General features: G+C 44.4%; 1 protein-coding gene across 1 annotated transcript in view; it reads right to left on the bottom strand.

Annotated features, from left to right (window-relative positions):
• Positions 1-12,781, bottom strand: part of LOC147659532 (non-homologous end-joining factor 1-like) — a gene marked incomplete at its 3' end in the record, with an annotated part of 376,856 nt that extends 364,075 nt beyond the window's left edge. Inside the window, exon 1 of the mRNA XM_086951666.1 lies at positions 12,708-12,781. The remainder of the gene's footprint in view (positions 1-12,707) is intronic.
• Positions 12,782-19,020: the final 6,239 nt, after the last annotated feature.

A 19,020-nucleotide genomic window follows, 5' to 3' on the forward strand; every position in this document is an offset into this window, starting at 1 on the left:
CTTAAGCAAACACACGGTGGTGGTTTTGGAGCAGAGCAGCTAATCTACTTGCTGCGAGCCCAGCTGATGCGAGAGCCCACGGACGCTGCCCCTCCTCTTTGACGCGCTGAGAAAGACGCTGTCTTTTCTCCTGCCGAGAAAATCCAGCTCCGGCGTTTCCAGCCTACCCTTGCGGGTGACTGGGATATCGAGTCCTGAGAGAGAGATACCAGACCTCCTACATTCTATTCCCAAGGTAAAGTGCTGACTAAACCCTTAGAGCGAATTCTTGTATCAGATTCTTGGCAAAACCAACTTAACTTAAACTGCTACTTACTTACTCCTTCCCACATATTAGGCTTAGGTCAGGTAGGCGTATTTTAGAAGCACCAGTTGAGCACGTTAGCCTATGTATATATGTATGTATATATTTTATCCATTTTAAAGTGTCTTATGGCTAAGAAACCATATCAATGCTTTTACAGTATTATTTAATAATACTCCTTTTACTGTACGCACTTTACTTTATATTAAGTATTGCAATTGTGGCAATTCATTTCTCTTGCATGAGAAGGAAGACTGCTCAATAAATAATACCTTTTATTAAAAACGCCCGTCTCTCTCTTCTCTGCACTCTGGTGAAACTAAGAACGCACATCTGACTGAGTGAAATAGCGGTCTATTGTTTTCACATGACTCTAGAGATTTACTCTTATTCTGAGGGAGCAAAGTTGTCATGTTTATGCGGTTGTCGGAAGCTGAATCCCTTCTTGTCTGAGCCAGGGAAGATGATCCCTTCCTATTCATTCAAGAAAGTTTCCAGTGACCTCTGAGCTAGCTGGCGCAAACCAAAATTAAGTCTAACATAGTCAGTAGAGACCTAGAAGACCTCAGTCCTACGTCTACACTGCTGTTTATGTTATTCCAATGCGCAGAGCCTATAGGGAAAATAGGAACTACACTACAATGGTGTTCACTCTTTTCAAGTGAGTCTCCAGGTCATCATCGTCTGTAAGATAGATGTCATCGACATAGGATAATGCCTCATCATACATTTGTAGTAACTCTGTTACCCTGGCTGAAAATAATCCTGGGCTGTTCTTGAATCCCTGTGGGAGGCGACAAAATTGTTTTTGGGTCCCCATGCTGGAGAAAGCGGTCAAATATCTGCTTTCAGGTGCTATGTTTTGACAGAAGAAACCATTTGAAATATCTAATGTTGTTTTATATTTCTTGCGCACGATGTTATTCATTAGTGCTGCACTGTGTGAGTTTTATACTGCAAAAGTTTTACAGCAGGAGTTTAGATGTCTGTAGTCCAAAACTAGACGATATGAATCGTCTGGCTTGGAGACAGGAAACAAAGGATTGTTCATTTGTGAGGTGCATGTTTCAATCACCCCCTGATATTCAAGTTGATCTAAAATTTCTTTTACTTATTTTTTAGCTTCTTGCTTAACAGGATACTGCCTCTGTGCAGTAGGTTGATTATTTTTTAACTGGATTTTATGGTGAGGAGAATCCTCATCCCATCCTACATGATTTTTATATAATGCAGGGGCTTGGACCACTGCCCATTTTCTAGCAAGTGTGTATTTCTTATGAATTTGAATGTGATTCGAGAAGGCAGGCATAATCATTTCTTCGCCATGTGGGCACTCCCTGACAAACTCTGGTGGCCAGTCCTTTTCAGCTAGAAGGATATCATAGCCTTTAGTTCTCCCAAAAGAGACCTTTTATTTTCCTAGTTTTATCTCCCTCTATACGTAATGTTATTTCATATAGTTTATGGGGCACGCTCACTCGGGTGTCTGCAGTTTCCACTTGAATGTATTCATTCGTGTCCACTGTCTCCATAAGATTCATCAGGATCTTGCGAGCTATGCTCACTTCTGCTGCGCTGTCTAGCATTGTCTGGGCCCACTCTCCGTTTTCCAGTTGTGTCCTCAGGATTCTCTGCATGTTTTATTTTAATACTGGCTACCTTCTTTCTGGGAAATTGTAATTTTTTACTTTGATGAGCAGGTTCCTTGTCTTTGGACTTGACGTGCTCTTCTTTATGTTCTGACCGTCCTCTTCCTTCCGATTTCTTTGATGAAGTCTGAAAATTTCGAGAGGGACGTGTATCAATATCTTGATATCTGTCAGGTTTTCTCAAATTGTCCCTATTTCTAAGGTTGTATCTTTTTCAGAGGGCTCCCTTTGGGGAGACTTGCCCCCCCGTTCTGGAGATTTAGCTCTTCGTTGGGGAGACCTTCCTCTGGTCTGAAACTGTTTTTCTCTGGGAATGGTTTGGTTAATACCCTATTAACAAAAATTGCCGTACTGTTCCTAAGGAAGGAAGGGAAATGCTACAGTCTGTGATGCAAATGATTACAGCAGGGTTATCGGGAGGTAACCCTGGGAATCCATTTTGTTGGATTTAATGCCCTCACACACCCTTTCAGGTGTCATGCTTCATCATTTGGGCCTGCTCCTCGTTGGGTCGGCGGTGCAATACCCAACGGGCAACACCTCATAGAGGGGCTCTTTGGCGGAGATCTTTTTCCAACAGCCGTATAGATGAAGTGCGGGTGTGGGGCCAGGACTAAAGGGTAGACGTGGGTTAGTGAGTTAAAATAAAAGCTAGTGGTACCGAGGAATACTTTATTCAGGAGGGCCACTGCTTTAGTTAAAAACGAATTTCTAGAGGAGAGTCGTGGAAAATGATGTATACAGCTATCATCTAGAATTTAGTGTAGTCCGGTCAACATGTTTCTCGCTATTGTAAATTTTACTAGCGATTCTTCAGGACCTAGGGGACTAATTAGCAAGTATCTAGTGGTGCAACAAACTGTCTACGCTAATACCCTATAATGTGGTGTATGTCTGCTCATGTGGCTACCACACTAGTGGGGGAAGGGGAGAACATTACTATATTACCCTTCTTCTAGTTGTAACTGTCAATACCTGTTAAAGAAAGAGGGAGAGCATATCACAAACAGATTGACAACAGATGCATCAGTGACTGTAATCCTTGTGCGGTTCGCATGCCAGTGGGAATCAGGCGTGTCACAACACCATTGCACAAGTGTACCATGCACTCTCAATTGTGGGAATTCAGTGAGAGTGGCATGTGGATATATAAAATAAGGAAAAATAAAACTACCAAACTGGTATGGATAACTCACAGTTACTCAAAACTCACCTCAAGTTAAAAACAGTCAAACAACGACAGTGTCCAGCGGGTAAAGCTTCAGGTAGATCTTCCACCGCAAGGCTATGTACAGGGAAAGATCTTGATCTTAGTGCCCTGCTAACTGTATGTACAGTCACTGTGTGGTGCCTACAATCTCATCTCGCAAATTGTGACTTTCAACACTATTCTGGTAAGGAGCCCGACTGTAATAATGTGTATTGGGCCCACATGGTAAAGTGAAAACAGAGGAGATAATGGTTAAATGGCTGGTGCCTAAAATCACATATCTCCGAGTGTAACTTTCAACAGTATTGTTATTTTACAGCACTACCGGGGTAATGTGCATTTGACCCACATTGTACAATGAAAGGAGTAATTAATGGTCCAGGCCTAGCATTTGATTAACGCTGGTACAAATCAAGTGGAAATATGGGATCGAGGTATCTGACACTTGACATTAATGGTTATCTGTAAAGCCCATGGGCCAAAATAACTGTTCGCCCAACCCTATGATGCAGAGTTTGATCGATATTAGTACTGGTATGCAGGAATAGCGTGGTGTGCTTGCCGCGTTAATATTGTGTAATATGATTGAGGTGGTATGCCGGGAAGGACCCTCGATGGAGGTCAAAATGGGAGAAAAAGACGCCACTAGCCTGTATATGGTAGACTCCGTCTCTCTTCATGCGAGAGATGCAAAACGCCATGACAATTATTACGGGATTAACAGCGAAGATTTACGGGGCTGTTAGAGCCGCGGACACTATAAGGTTTAGACCGCACGTAAAAGTGCGCGCAGTCATGAGAAATTATCTCCGGTTGTGGCGAAATACAATCATGCAGTGTGGGACCTCGGTTAATCCAAGGATGCGTTAGCAATGAAACTGCAAGGCTCTCTGATTAGGTGCCGCTGAGATTGTTAAACCCGTGGCGGGGCTCTCTGCTTATTACATGCTACAATCATGTGCGTAAACATTAGAGGCTGTTGCGAGGGAACTCCTTGTTTAAACGTCGCTGCAACTCATGTAGTGACAGCGGGACTTAGAATTAAAAAATACCGGCCTTAAATCCATCTTAATCTGAAGGGTCGCCGAAGCGCTTGTCTCTCTCCCACTTACTTGGTAGTTCCTGAGCTTCGCTGTAAGCACCTACCCATCGCCGCTGGAACCGGGTGGAGGAAGTGGGAAGGAGCGGTTCCGGTTTTAAAGAGTGCACAATGTGCTTGATTGGTTCGCTAAAAGTGGGGGCCATTTTGTAGTGTAGTACAACTTCATTTAGCAATTCGTATTTAAGTTGGTGTCACTACTCTTACTCTTAGATGGATGATTCAGATTCATATGTAATGCATTTAAAGAAGTGGAGAATGTGACCAATGTATTAGCACCCGAAATATTTAAAGAATTATTTCTAAATCAAACGGAAGTCACAATGGTGGTCACAGAGGGTACCAGGAATTAGTGGGTAAGGGAGAAGAGAACTAAGTGAATCTACAATACTCCATAGCCGTTAATGGCACACAGTCATACGATTTCAACCATTAGTGGGTGTTATGAATGGTTTTGCGTCGGCCATCTTGGAGTGGGGGGTTCATTAGGTTATGCATGCTCAGATATGGTGTGAGTAAAGATGCAGTTTCAGGTATGGTGTAAGGATATAGACTCCTCATGGGGGCCTCAAAGGCAGTGTTGTATATTGTATTATTCAGGGAAAGTTACTGAAGAGATGTTATAATGCCTGTTATAATGCCTGTGTGATATACTGTACCTTTAGGCACATTGTGATTAAATAACAGTGCGCCAACTAAGTATATGCATCTGTGTTCTTATATTTGTATATTTCTTTTTCATTTGTTTTTCTTGTTCTGACTAATATTGTGTACTGGGACCCCTCTATCTATGTACCGTATCTCACCCAGGTCCCAGTGACTCTAATGGGTATACCCTTTTTTTCGTAACGTGGACCACTCTGGCAGCAGCATTTTGAACGTTATGTAGTTTCCTCTCCCTCATGGACAAGAGAACGGGCACCAGAACCAACTTCACCAACCGCGTGACCATGGTAGCAGAATAGATGGGAGCCAACTGCCTAGAGATCAACTACGACAAGACTGAAGTACTAGTCTTCAGAAACAAGAGCTCCCCATAGGACACCACCTGGTGGTGGACATAACCAGTACAAACACCAACACCCAATGACCACACCAGAAATCAAGGAATCATCATGGACGACTACGTCAATATAGTGAGCCCTCCTGCTTTCACATCCTACAAATGTAACAAAAGATCTTCAAGTGGCTGCCACAAACCACCAGGTGAACAGTCACGCAAGCATTTATCACACTATACTGGAATCTTTAAACAGCTCCTACACAGACTTCAGACCATTCAGAATGTAGCTGTGAGATTCATTCTCAACCTCCTACTCCGCACTCACATCTCCCCTCACCTCTGAGAGTTGCACTGGCTCCCTATTCACAAACATAGCCTGTCAGAAATGACTGCCCTAGGTTTGACCAAAATTAACAAAGCGCTGACACACACTGCAGGCCACACTTTAGACCTGGTTTTCTCCAACTCCCCAGATATAATCTACAACACCACCAGTCCTCTCTTATGGTCAGACCACTCAATTAACTTTAACCTTAAAGGACCCTTTGAACGCGCAGTCAAGAAAAACCCCACCAGACAGGCTCACCGTCAATCGTACAAACTTTCACCCGCCCTCTTCCATTAACAATTCCCCCCCCCTGATTAGTCAGACGCAGATACAGTAGATAAACGTCTTACAGCCTTACAGGATGCAGTAAAATCTAACATTGATTCTATTATTCCCCTCAAACAGCCCTCTCATGCACCTAAACACACTCAGACCCCTTGGTACTCTTCCATGCTCAGAGAAGAGAAAAGCACATGCAAACAGCTTGAACGCCGCTGGCGCTGCACTAAGGACTCCCGTGACAAGGGGAAATTCAAGGCTGCCCTTGATATCTACCACAAGAACCTTAAAGCAGCACGGAAAAAGCACATAGCCACCCAATTGGAGCAAGCCGGGAAAGGTCCTAAAACCCTCTTCCAGGTCCTTAACAGCCTCATCAACCCCACTGCCTGCACTCCCGATGAAGAACCCACTCAGCTCCTATGTGATGAAATTTCCAACCACTTCTACCACAAATCGAGGATATCTATAAGAAAATATCCATATCGCATGCAAATCTCAACCACAACATAGTAATTGACCCATTCACAAACCACTTAGTCTCAACACTTTGGTTAAATTCCCCTTCCTAACCATCCCTGAAACTGAATCCCTGCTTATCTCAGCCAAATCAGGCTCCCCCAAAGACCTTCTCTCAGCCAAAATGGCTAAAAAACTTGCAGCCGAACTGGCCACGCCTCTATGTGCTGTCTTGAATAGTTCCATCAGTGAAGGCAAACTGCCGGATGAATGGAAAGCGGCCAAAATAATGCCCATCAGGAAAAACAACAAACTGCCTCCCGATATCATCACCAACTATCGGCCTATTTTGCTACTCCCTCTTTACAGCAAATTGTTAGAAAAAGACATCAACACCCACCTTTCCAACTTTTTAGAATCTTCCAACTGTCTCGATCCCACACAATCGGGATTCCGTCCTAAGTACAGTACCGAATCCGCCCTGGTTAAAGTGATCGATGACATCCGCATGCAGGCGGATGCAGGTCGAGCGGTCATTCTTGTACTGCTCGACCTCTCCGCCGCATTCGATACCATCGCTCATCAAATCCTGCTAGAAAGATTGGAAACAGCTGGGATTCAGGGCACTGCACTCGATTGGATAAGGGACTTCCTCTATGGAAGAACACAAACTGTTCAACTCGGTCCCTTCAGCTCAGAAACCACCCCAGTGACCAAGGGAGTACCGCAGGGCTCATGTCTCAGCCCTTCGCTGTTTAACGTTTATGTCGCTCCACTCGCTGCCCTCCTAAGGGACGCGGGTTCATCCCACTCACCTACGCCAGAGGTCTTCAAACTTTTGTAGGTTAAGCCCCCCCAGCTGATTTTTTTTAGATGTTGGGCCCCCCCACCACCTGACAGAAATGTCTGGACTCGACCGCCACGGGCACATTCCGGGCATATTCAGCGAATAACATTCAATACAATAAGAGTGCTTAGTAAACTGCAGGTTTGTGAGTAGGTGGGTGTGGTGAAATGACAGAGGCTTATTACACAGCTCAAATGAATACATAATTCTTATTTATAAGCCTGCCTGTGTAATTTTAAAATAAACTTTCAGGGACATTTTAAGGCCTGTGGGCCAAATGTATTTTTGGGGCCCCTGTTCGGACCAGCTTTGATTTTATGATCAAGTCTCTGCTCTTTCATGCCTTCTTTGGTCAAATACTAAATGTGTGTACATCGGATATTCAGGGATTGTGATGTGTGTTTTCAGTATGTGACAACAGCAGTTCACTAATATTACTGTAAATAATCTGTCACCACCTTCTATTTCTCATATGTGAGGTCATGTATTGATCTAAAATAAACTTTTTATATGGAAGTCGCATGATGCATAAACACATTTTGTCTGTAAAATGTATGTAATAGACTTTTACACATTAAAAATGAATGGTTGAAAAACGATATTTACAACATTGTGTTTTAAAATGATTCAAGGTCATGAGGCAAGACTGTAGAATAGAGCTGGCACATTCAGTCCCCCCACCCAACCCCTTTATTTATTTATGCGTTTTTATATAGCGCAGACTTTACCCGAAGGGGTCAGAGCGTTTCACAATAGGAACAGAACTGATACATGAGAGAACATTACAAGTAAACAAATTACAAAAGCAAACGCTAAATTACATGAGGCAAAAGTGACAATCATGAGCAAACAAATACAAGAGAAACTAAACGGAGCATTATGTCCCTGGAAACTTTGTCTCCGTTCTGGGAAGAGCTAACTCTCCCAGTAGGGGGTTAATTCACAGAGCTGACATGCTTCAGGTGCAGTGGGAGGCGAGGGGTCTCCTCTGCTAAAAACCAAAAGCGTGTCCCACTGCAGCTGAAGCTGTCAGCTCTGTGATTAACCCCCTCCTGGGAGAGTTAACATAACAAAAGAATGGGCACCTCCTGCGCTATCGATCTCCCCTCCCTCCCCCTTCCACATACCGGAGTCCGGAGTTCTTCAGGAAGACTTGCACGGACAGACAGACGACTGCAGGGCACAAAGGTCAAATTGTAGTGGAGTGCGCGTCCCCCCTGGGAAGGTGTCGCGCCCCCCCAGTGGGGCGCGCCCCACAGATTGAAGAATACTGACCTACGCTGATGACACACAGCTCCTCCTCCCCTTCGACAAAGACACCCCGAATATTAAAAACATCTTTTTAGAAGTCATGAGGACTATAACAACATGGATGAGCAGAAATTTTCTCCAGCTAAATGCTGGTAAAACGGAGATAATGCTCTTTAACCCCTTCAGCGCTGATGACAAGGCCAGCTCGTCATGGGTGTTACCTGCCCTGCGCTTATGACGAGCTGGCTTTGTCATGAACAATGGGAAATGAGAGGAATCAGCACCCAGCGGGAAAACCCCTAGCAGCCAAGGTGTTAAAGAAGCTGCATACACCTGGTCCCCCAGCTGGTGGCCAGAAGAAATGGGCCAGGCTCCTCCTCCAAACCAACAATCAAAAACCTAGGAGTCCTAATTGATAACAAACTCAGCCTCAACGAACACATAGCCACCACTAAACGTGCCTGCTTTCACGCACTAAGTTTTCTTCGCAGAGTCTTTCACTTTCTCCCCTCGTCTACCCGGAAAACTCTGGTTCATGACCTGGTCCTCAGTCGCCTGGACTTCAGTAATGCCCTGCTGATCGCGGCCAAGGAATCTGACCTGGACGGCCTTCAGGTAGTGCAGAACACAGCAGCCCGCCTGGTAACCAGCTCACCCTACCGTACCCCTTCACTGCCCCTACTGCGCAAACTACATTGGCTACCTATCCGATTGAGAATTAAATTCAAAATTTGCTGTCTGGTGTTTAAGAGTCTTAACCAACTTGGCCCCGTGTACCTGTCTAACAAACTGACTAGACACTTTTTTTTTTATTTATTTATTTTTGGATCATACATGAGTCAGTAGGAATGAGTCACTTTACCAATAAAGTATATAGTTATAGCCATTCGATTCAACCAAAACAGTGAGGATATACAGATCACCATAAAATTGATAATAGTACAGCATACTTATTACAGAGAACCAATGGCAGCCATATAGTACAAAACAAAAAACTTTGTGTGGCTCAGGGGTTAGAGGCGGCAGACCCGGAAGCTGAGATTGGCCCTGGACCAGGGTTCAATTCCCCGCCTCGACGGGGCTTGGGCTCAATAATTCCACGGACTCGATAATTCTCGCTCCGGTGCCTACTCGACACACGGGTTCACACTCTGCGACTCTGGGCAATAGCTTGCTTAATCTCCACAATGACCCCTCGCGGCGGGATGCCTGGCTTTCACCTTGTGGATACCCTGCCAGGGTATCTCACGGGGGAATACCAGGACGGGTTCCCTAACCACTTGGCTGCTAAGGTACAATTGCACTTGTGGTGTAATTTCCATTGAAATCAATGGAAAGTCCATGACGAGTTACCCTTGTCATTAGCGGCGAAGAGGTTAAGCAAGCGCTTAGATACCTGCGGTGTGGGTGATTTGCGCTATATAAATACATGTACATTTACATGTGGAGTAATGAAAATAAAACATTGAGCGAGAGAAAACAAGAAGAAATACCTAAAGAGTTTAGCAGTTGAGGGAATACAAAATACAAGAGGTTCAATTTTCAGACTCGAGGTATCGCGTAACACTTCCCCAAATTTGCTCACCCAGCTTCCTTTTTCGGTGTCCTTTAAGGGCATACAGGCTATACTCCATGTTATATACTGCAAAAAAACGCGCCCTCCATATTTCAAAGGAAGGCGGTTCCTGCTGTTACCAAAAAGAAGCAATGCTAAGCCTGTAAACAGCTGTAGCCAAAAATATTAAATTAACATATTCCCTTGATATACCAACCTCCACTGATCCCATTTCTACCCCGGCGGCGCTAAGACGACCCCGGTAACGTGCGCAGACATCCCATCTTGCAGCAGACTCCTCCTGCACAGCATACTTCTTGCTGCACCATCAGGATTCAAGCAAGCCGGGCCGAAGACAGCTGTAATGCCAGAAACCGGTCCCCGGAAGCTTGTTTCCTTTCCAGTAAAAGAATTGGCTTGGTAGTTTAGTCTGCCCTGTTCCCATGATGCACTTGGCCAGGGACAGACTAATTTGCATGTAGCCAGGTTCTGAGCTGGGATGGTGCAGTGAGCTAAAAAATGGTGATAGATCAAGCCCTGATCTGTTGACTGGGTAGGAGTGTTCTGCTTAATAATTCAGATACTCTGTCCATCACCACCCCCCCTTTTCTGAATCGTTTTGTCCACCATAAGCATGGAAGGGTATGCTCAGACATGAGTCCCTTGCTCACTGCACCATCAGGATTCAAGCAAGCCGGGCCGAAGACGGCTGTCATGCCAGAAACCGGGCCCCGGAAGCTTGTTTCCTCTCCAGTAAAAGAATTGGCTTGGTAGTTTGGTCTGCCCTGTTCCCATGATGCACTGGGCCAGGGACAGACTAATTTGCATGTAGCCAGGTTCTGAGCTGGGATGGTGCAGTGAGCTAAAAAATGGTGCTGGATCAAGCCCTGATCTGTTGACTGGGTAGGAGTGTTCTGCTTAATTAAGATACTCTGTCCATCACCACCACTTCCCTTTTCTGAATCGCTACCACTGGGGGACCCCTGTCGTTGGCATAATGGAGAACACTATTCATCGGAGAGGCCTATCCCGCCACGGATCGAGGGGCGCAGACGTTCTCGAGGAGATTCCCCCACCCAGGAGTCTAAGCACACAGCCCCCACTTCTGGGACTGGCGGCGTGGGGACAGCTGAGTCCGGCCTTCTTTCAGCCCTTCAACCCCTGTGTGCCCCCTCTCCAACAACTTCTGTTGTAGTCAAACAAAGTGCTGCTGCAGCCGGGCAAGGGCGAGGAACCAGTGAACTTTTCCCAGGTATGGGGGCGAGGGAGCCATGACCGTCTGATTGTCTTCGAAGTTACTCCAATGGACCCGAGCCTACACGCCTCCTCTCCCTTCCTGACTTTGATTTCTGAACTATGTAGCCCCCCGGACTTCTCCTGGCACTCTAATTCATACTCACTGGGTCACTCTCATGGACTTCTTTACGTTTTTTCTTTTGCCCTGGCCGCCATTTTGCTGCTGTTCTCTTCCGCTTTTCTCTGGACCCTGACCCGCCATCTTGTCCATTCCCTCGTCCTTCCCCCACTTGACGACCCTTAAATGTTTTTTCCTTTTTCTGATTGGCCTTTTCTCTATACCCTTGTATCCCTCCCACCCTCCCTTGGTGTTGTGACTGCGTCCCCCCTCCGACCCCCGTTAATAAAACTCTGCTCTCCTGGTTTTTTGGGTCTTGACCTGAAAACAAATCTACTATGTGTATATATATATATATATATACAAATATATATATATAAAAAACTCTAATCACTAGTATATGCAGTAGACCTTTGTACTCTCTACCATTCCTATGTGACTCTTAGAGTATACCCATTCGTATCCCTTCCCTATGTATATAGAGGTAACTCTAAACACTAGTATATGCAGTAGACCTTTGTACTATCTACCATTCCTCTGTGGCTCTTAAGAGTATATCCATTTGTATCCCCTCCTTGAATGACTTTACTACCTTTACATTTGCCATTTTTTTTTCTTTTTTTTCTGTTTGTATCTCTTCCTTGTGTGACTTTATAACTTGTAAATTTGCCATTTTTTTCTGTTTGTATCTTTTATGTAACGCATGTAAGTCTTTATGTATCGCAACTGGTTCTTATGTAAAGCGCTCTGACACCTTCAGGTAATGTTCACGCTATATAAAATCGCATTAAATAAAAAAATTATATAAAGCGAGATTATATTTTTGGAGGGGATGGGCAAGGTTTTCAGGATGGGTAACTGACATTTGCAAAGAGCATTCTGCAATGTTGGCTATAGCAGCACTGTCAGCTGGTGTTGGTTTGTGTGTTTATGTTTTGATAGTTTAGAGACTCTCTAAAGTTTGCACTTGAGTAATTGTTTATATTACACTTAAATCCTCTCTCAAAAGGAAGTCATTCTTCCCTTAACTTTAATGGTCATCAACAAATAGTTAACAACCCGCGAAAATACATGTGAAGCATTCTTGCATTAACAGTTTTCCAATTTTTGTTTTCTTTAACCAGCAAGAGCTTGAAGATAAAAAAAATACCTGGCCAGCATGCAAACCCTAGCCATGGCATGCTGTAACTTATATCTCCCCCCCCCCCCCCCCCCCCATGGATTTTCTCTCTACTTCCTACGCTCATTTGTCTATCTCCACAGTTAACATACACTCCCACCCGTGTCTACGTCCCTCCGAGGCCCGCGTGTCCCTCTCCCCCCACTCCCCCCTCAGACTACGCGTCTGTCGCAGTGAAGGCGGCCCCACCTGCTCTGGTCCGTCGCTGCACTGTCCTCCGTAAACAAACAAGAAGCCGCCTCAAAAGTTCCGCGCGAGCCCGTTCCTACCTACAAACACGGAAGACGGTTTAGGATACGTCGCGAGTGCCGACTCAGGGTCCGCCTTCCGAAGGCGGGGCCAAAACCGCATGGCTTAGGCTGAGTCTGGGTGGCCGGGCAATCTGTCGCTCTCCCTTCTAGGAGCAGAGGCGCACTCTAGGGCCCCGAGAGCCGACCCAAGCTCCGCCCTCCAAAGGCGGGGCCAAAACCGCATGGCCTAAGCTGCTTATGGGTGGCCGTAGGCTCTGTCACACACCCTTCATGCAAAAGCGGTGCACTCTTGAGCCCCAAGAGCCCGCCCAGGGGGAGGGGCCGACACTTGACGGCCGTTGGAACAGGCGGATCCCTCATTGAGGGCACAGCCTGCGCGAGCTGCAGCCGAGATTGACATTAAAACAGGGAATATTTACCAATAGGTAAAGCTGATTCATTATTAGACATTCCTTCCAGCACATACTATTCTACTCAACTACTTGACCAGTCTTGTAAATAATACTTTAAAACCTCAAATATATTTAACTTACACGATAACATATTACCTACCCAACTGCACAAAAAACGTGCTCGCTGTTTAAGAAAAATATTTAAAAAATATTACAAAAATGAAATGAACCTCAATGATGTATTGTATAGTGTGAGTATTTTTTAATAATATAAAATATTGAACACTGAAATGAATAATTATAATTTTTAATGATTAACTTCATATGAATTTTTTTTATTATAATTTAAACAGTATCCACCCAAAATACCACAACTCAAGGAATACATTAAAAAGTAAATTATAAATATCTCTAAATATTTTTGAAAGGGCAACATTGAATCAATTATATTCAATAATTAGGAACATTTGAAAACATTTAAATAGATTGCAGTTTAGAAATTAAAATAGAAATCACCACCCATCATCAATCCCTAACCAACATATAAACCAAATATAAAAGTAGTGAAAACTTAAACATTACTAGAAACAACATCAAAAATACATCAAACTTAAAACAGAAATGTTACAATAAAAATAACGCTCCCTGTACTCTGCTTTAACTGATTTTATAAAGACAAAAACAGTTTATTTTCCTGCCTTTATCTATACTACTATTATAAAGAGAGAACTTGCACCTTTTGGCAAGGTAATCTCGGAAACCACAGCGCCAATCTACACACCCGATACATCTTTGAAAATGTCAGGGTGTGTAGATGGCCATAGGCTATATAAATTTTAAAAAAAAAGCAAAATAAAAAAATTAATTTACACAACAAAGTAGTCCCCTGAAAGTAGCGCCGGCCGGGACCTAGCGCTGGGCACGAAGCGACGTGCGTGATGACGACAAGGAGGAGGGCGGTGCAGTGACGAGCACGGCTGTGCAGTGAGGAGGCGGCACAGGTAAGGAGGCAGCAGTAAATGAAAATGTCGGGCGGGAGGGTTTGCCTTACATAAACGATTCCCGGAAATCCTTCTGCTGTGAGACGTTTGGAGGTATAATTAGAACAGACAGATTTTGCTCTGTGTTTTATGCTTCTGTAAAGCATCAAATGAGAATTGAATAGAGGAAGCGAATTTGCCTCAGCAGAAAAACAGGGACGGGACCGGATGATTTCCCGTCAGAGAAAACTGACGGCTCTGCAGGTGGAAGGGGCCGTGCTCCGTCTCCCCGAAAACACGAAAGATTTGCAGAAATTGTTAACCTAAAATGGAAGCAAGAATGCCTGTCAGCGTAAAAGAATTAATCTGCTAGCATAACAGTGACAAATTCGTTTTTTTTTAAAAAAAGTAGTCAGGCGTAAAAGGTTCCACAAATTGGACCGAGTGGCTTTTCAGCATTATCCAAATTGTGTTGATGTGTGCTATTATTCCTCAAATCAGCAGATGTGTATTACTACAGGGCTCCAAATCATAACCAAACATTGTCAACGCCAATGCGTCTAGCCTTTGAACTGCTTCCTGTGTTCTTTTAGCTTGATTGCCGTAGTTGAACGCCGAAATTCGACTTTTTTATTTGCTTTTCGTTATTAACTTTTATTTCACCATTTCAACATGACAAACACCCTTACTGATGTGGTAAATTAAAAAAATAAAAAGTGTGTGAAAGTACATTCTCAAGAAAGGAGTTACCTGGTAGCAAATTGCAGCTGCTGCCCCCTCAGAAAAATAGAAGCAAATCAAACCAAGCATCGTTACAGTTAGTGAGTTTGCCTTTTTGTTACAGTAAATGTTTGGCAATATCTTGGTAAGTTAGTGAGTGTAGCTCCCCTCTGACTTAGAAGATATCCCAAAATGAAGAAACAACAATTTGTAAGTTGGGAGTAAAGCCTTGTTGCTAGACGGTCTGCTTTAGTAGATTTAGGCTGTAAATTAAATAAAAGATATTGTGGGGCGCATGCTTAGGGTGCAAACAAGATGGAACATTGCATTGGATAAGAAAGCTATGCAGCTGATAGCAGCCCAGACTCAAATAAATACTGAAGTACTGCTTGCAACATTATCGTCAGGCTGAGAGATATCAAGTCACTCCCCACTGCTACAAATAATTCTTAGGCATTGTATTTCCTGGCTTAACAAGCGACATGACGTTGGTTTAAGACTGTTGAAAAAGAGATTAACACTTCAGGTGTAGCTTCCTTGAAGGAGCTAAACACTTAAAGGAGCTAAATGAGAAAGCCCATGGACACCCTACAAGCAGTGCTGCAATTCACTAATGGATTCAGTGCGCCAATCCTTAGAAACTACCCTTGTCACTTATACTACTTTGTTGTTACCTGTTGCTTCCCTCTACACTGGTGGTTGGCCCGATTTTCTCATAGAACTTTGTGTGCATTGGCAACTCCATTTATGAGTCCCTTTACTAAGTGAAATCAAGCCTCCCCACGACTTTAACAGAGTAAGGATCTTGGCATACAATACAGACTGAGTGCTCAGCCATTCTGCTTACATTGCTTGAGCACCCCTGGCTTATGTTCTGCTGTTTTCTGTGAGGTGCAGCAGAGGCGGCTCCATTAGAGTGGAGTGGCGCCACCACCAACAAATAAAACAATAATAAAGCGGGTTGAAACCCATTTCATTAGCATTTTATTTTAATCCCCTGGACCCACCCCAAGGACTCTGACAAGTCTTTTGGGCAAATCGAGCGATGCCACTGCTGGTGAAGAGTGGGGGGGAATCCCTTCACTTCACTGCACATGAGGGTTTGGCCGGCTGTCTCAGGCCGGCCAAACCCCTCATGAGCAGTGTAGCTCTCTCCAGCCTCAGCTGCGTTGCTGGGACTAGAGAGAGCAGTCACAGGCTCCTGGCGCCTGGGAGAGCAAGTTGCTGACGCTCAGGTCAATCCCAACGCTGCTTCATGCAGCATCATGATTGGCCCCTGTGCAGTCTGGAGTCTAGATCCTGGGCCCAGAAGAAGAAGCCTGAATGCGCGCGATGTGGCAGCGTTCAGGTACATCTATATCTATACTACTATTATAAAGAGAGAACTTGCACCTTTAGGCAAGGAAAACTCGGGAACCACAGCGCCAATCTACACACCCGATACACCGTTGAAATCGGCAGGGTGTGTAGATGGTCATAGGCTTTAATTTTTTTAAAATAAACGTTATATACAAAGTTAAATTTTTACAAAAAGTAGTTCCCCCAAAGTAGCGCCGGCCGCGACTGTGCGTCGTCACGTCAGGAGCAGCGGAGGAGCAGCGTCCCAGGAGCGGCGGACATGACGCGCAGGGGAGGAGCGGTGAAGTGAGGCCAGCGGCGGAGCGAGGCGGATATGGCGCGGGGCGGGAGCGGCAGCGGACAGGTGGTGAGTGGCAGAGCGGCGGAGCGGAGAAATACGGATCGGCGGTGTGAGCAGCAGAGGCAAGGTAAGAATCCGGGGCAGCCAGGGTCGGGGCGGGCGGGGCACGGGCTGCTGGGGAATGTCAGGGCAGGCGGGGGTAGGGGAAGCCAGCATTTCAGGTTTGCGTGCTCTCCCGCCCCAGCCCCCGCCCGCCACAACATTGTCCGGGACACAGACAATGTCGTGGCGGGCGGGGGCCTGGGCGGGAGAGCACGCAAACCTGAAATGCAGCCCCCAGCCCCCTTCTACCCCGGGCAACGCTGGGGCGGGCTGCTAGTTTATTTATAAAATGTGGATCTCAACAGAATGTGGATTCTTTTTTGAGAGATTATAAATACTGTCAGTCATGACTGCCAGGCCAATATCTGTACAGATTGACAGGCAACAGGTTAAAAAAATTGCATTTTAGTAAAAAGGCTAAACAGCTGTAGATTTGGACAATCTTGATACCAATGCGTTCATGTTTTTATATAAGTACATTGATTTATCATCTGTGGGTGTTCCTATCATTGGAACCTATCAGGCATGAATACACATTTATCGGACATACATGTGCCGATATACTAGTTTCAACTTCATGTATTCACAAAACCCAAAATCAATATGGATAAATGCAGATAGATTTAGGGATAAAAAAATATGGATAAATACAGAAGTAGATGTCAAAAAAATAAACCGGAAGCCCTTAATATCAACGACAACTATTTTAAGTACCAGAATATATATGTATATAATATATTTTTTATTTTTTTTAATGGAAATCTGTTTTTGTACTGGAAATATTGTAAGATTTTAAATAATCAAACAATAAAGAATGACTTCACTTCACTAATGGAAATATGATAAACTTACTTTTGAATTTATGTCCCACAATATTTTTCCAGCCACAATATGTTGACCGCAGTATTATTTATGTATCAAAAACAGAGAGGCACCTTTTACAAGTGTCAAGGGAAATGGGGTACTTTCAACCAGAAATGAGATAATCCCCTTGACCAAACAATATATTATGAATGCCCAATAATTACACTATGCCTGTTGCATATTTTGAATACCCCCATAGTTCGTCAAATTATTAGTTATGAAATACCATATTCAATTCCTACAGTCAAATAGTATTTTATTAAAACATTTTTTTACAAGTTTAAAAATTAGAAGACCTATGAAATCACACTTATGATCGAAACAACACTTTAAAATATAATTCATACAATACAGAGTGTTAGAAATGGGGTAGCGTGGTGTAGAGCGGGCGGGCCAAACTCCAGAGGACATGTGTGAAGCATTCACGCAGTACACACAAGGAACACTCCCAAAAAGAGACCACACCAGTTTAGGTGAAAAACAGTAAGTGTATTAACAAATCAACACATTAGGATGAAATCATAGTTGTATATAAATGGGGCAAGCCGGCCCTGGGTAACAGTTTACTCGGGGACTATTTACAGGGCAGCGCACAACCAGCCGCTGCCAGAACCATCGCTGGTACAGTTTGGATGAAGGGAAGGGTTAAGGACAAAGGTACAGTCTATCACTAAGTATATAAAGTTGCAATAAACATGGGCCCTAAATATAAGGCATCCTAATTGGCATGAAACTTGTACAATGGCTCCAGGATAATACGTCAGGCCAGTCTATAACCACACTATGCACCAGCCTTGAAGGAAAACATTATGCATGTAACAGCAGGCATTACAACTCTAGCACATTATGCATATCTGTATCGGCATAAATCATGTGGTCCAACGCTGTAACCTTAGAGAGAATACATTAGGCGCAGAACCTGCATTGGCATGAACACATTTAGCATGAAAGCAGTAGTCCTAGAGACACATACGGCATGTATAAATGCACTCCACATAACAATAGCCGTATTACACACCAGGCAGGAAAGCATCCGGCTAGGCAGGAATCTTGAGTATAAAGCCTGAGCCCCCCTTAGCTATATCATGGGCCTACATAACCTTTCCCAGAAACCTGTGGCCATAAACATAGGAGGGATGGAGCATCCTCATTAGGATAAAACTTTAGAGAACATCACATTAGACATAAATCCCATTAACAGTGGCACAACTTTAGCGTGGGAAGCATCACCTTAGAACATAGTGATCCTGTCCTTAGACATCAACGCGGGCCTCAGGCAGACTCCTCATTAGCGCAAACCCACGGGGCTTCTCACAGCAAGCCTAACGGCTTGAAACACACTTAATATGGGACATTAACCTTAGGCAACAAGGCATAAGGCATGAACTCATCAGTGTGCACATGAGGGGAAGCACCAACACATTTGCAGTGAATAGCATTAACCGAGGGCACTCCCTCACTTCGAATAAACATGTCCCATCGTGGCCTCTGCCCCCGGTCCAGCGGGGCAGTAGTGTGACAGTAAGTTAGTCCAGGGCCCGGTGGAGCTCCCTT

This window comes from Lissotriton vulgaris, unplaced genomic scaffold, assembly GCF_964263255.1.
Source record: "Lissotriton vulgaris unplaced genomic scaffold, aLisVul1.2 SCAFFOLD_830, whole genome shotgun sequence".
Lineage (NCBI taxonomy): Eukaryota > Metazoa > Chordata > Amphibia > Caudata > Salamandridae > Lissotriton > Lissotriton vulgaris.